General features: G+C 25.2%; 1 protein-coding gene across 1 annotated transcript in view; it reads left to right on the top strand.

The window, feature by feature from the left end:
• LOC107678408 (FK506-binding protein 15-like) overlaps positions 1-608 on the top strand; it is a 23,832-nt gene that overhangs the window by 18,203 nt on the left and 5,021 nt on the right.

The raw sequence follows: 608 nt of genomic DNA, 5'->3' as shown, positions 1-608 counted from the left end.
TAAGGAGATTCCCCCTTCTATGTAAAGCGCTTTGAGTGCCCAGAAAAGCACTATATAAATGTAAGGAATTATTATTTATTATTAAACAAGTCTTGAATTATTATCATAAACTGTAGAATCCTGATTTTGTTGTTTTCATATATTATTAGTGCTGGTGTTATTATACTGTAAATTTGATGCCTTGTTTTAATAACATTTACATACATTTTGTGGATAATAAAGTTAATAAATGAGTTCAAAGAAAAAATTGTTATTTTAAAATATATTGTGCCTGCATGACACATCGCTATGGAAATAAGATGATACGTGTAGATTATTTAATTATTTAATATTTTAGTATAATTGCCATTGTCCATTGAGAATATATCACCAAAAAAAAATACAAAAATCCAATCAAGCTGTCATTTCATGTACTCTTTTTTTTTTTTTTATATATATATATATATATAGTTATTTAGCAAAGACGCATTAAAATGATATAATTCAGCAAAGAACAAAAGTGACAGTTAAGACATTTAATGTTACACAATGTTTTCTATTTCAAATAAATGCTGTACTTTTGAACTTATTCCGTTCCACAACTTTATAAAGGTTCTGCAAAAATATTA

Source organism: Sinocyclocheilus anshuiensis, unplaced genomic scaffold (genome assembly GCF_001515605.1).
Source record: "Sinocyclocheilus anshuiensis isolate Anshui unplaced genomic scaffold, SAMN03320099.WGS_v1.1 scaffold112, whole genome shotgun sequence".
Classification (NCBI taxonomy): domain Eukaryota; kingdom Metazoa; phylum Chordata; class Actinopteri; order Cypriniformes; family Cyprinidae; genus Sinocyclocheilus; species Sinocyclocheilus anshuiensis.
The sequence above is the reverse complement of the archived record's forward strand: the minus strand, read 5'-3'. Positions and strand labels throughout refer to the sequence as shown.